This window comes from Rhinopithecus bieti, unplaced genomic scaffold (genome assembly GCF_001698545.2).
Source record: "Rhinopithecus bieti isolate Rb0 unplaced genomic scaffold, ASM169854v2 scaffold_62057, whole genome shotgun sequence".
In the NCBI taxonomy this organism is placed as follows: domain Eukaryota; kingdom Metazoa; phylum Chordata; class Mammalia; order Primates; family Cercopithecidae; genus Rhinopithecus; species Rhinopithecus bieti.
The window spans coordinates 285,911-286,565 of record NW_016823572.1 but is presented as its reverse complement, the minus strand read 5'-3'; positions in this window follow the sequence as shown (position 1 = coordinate 286,565).

Genomic DNA, 655 nt, shown 5'->3' with positions numbered 1-655 from the left:
GTGGGCGACGGGAGGCGGGGCGGGGCAGGCGGGGCGTCTTAAAGGGGCCGCGCCTCCCGAAGCCGCCCTGCCAGCTGCGCCCTGCGCTCCGCCCCGCCCCCCCGCCGCGCCTCTCAGAACTCCCGTGGAGGGGAGATCCCCCCTCCCCCACTACGACCCAGAGAAGCCCCATAGGGTCGTGACCTTTAGGGCCCGCGAATGCACCCCCACCTCCCGCTACGCCCCAATCTCCCAAGCCGGCCGAGGTTCCCTCACCCGTGGAAGAGGGGGAGGGCGGGGCCTGGGAAGGGGCGGGGCCGGATGGGTCCCAGGCTGCCCCAACCCCAGCCCTCTGCCCCCGCGATCGCCAGCGCTCCCAGCAATGCAAAGGGTACACCCGGGCGTGCACCCCAGCTGCGGCCTGTGCGGTGCTCAGCTGCGGCGCATTCCCTCCGTTTGCCTTTTTTTGGACAATTAGGTGTTACGGGGTAGTGGCCAGTGCTTACAAATAACTCCCCCGTTTGGGGACAAAACCATAAATACTGGGCACCTGCCGCGTCTCCTCAGTTTCCCTAATCTTCAGGCAGCCCTGCCAGGTGTTTTGCTTACCCCCTGGAGGACAACACGGGACCAGGATCAGAAGGGGGAGGGGTTTGGCCGTGGCAGGTGCGGGTCA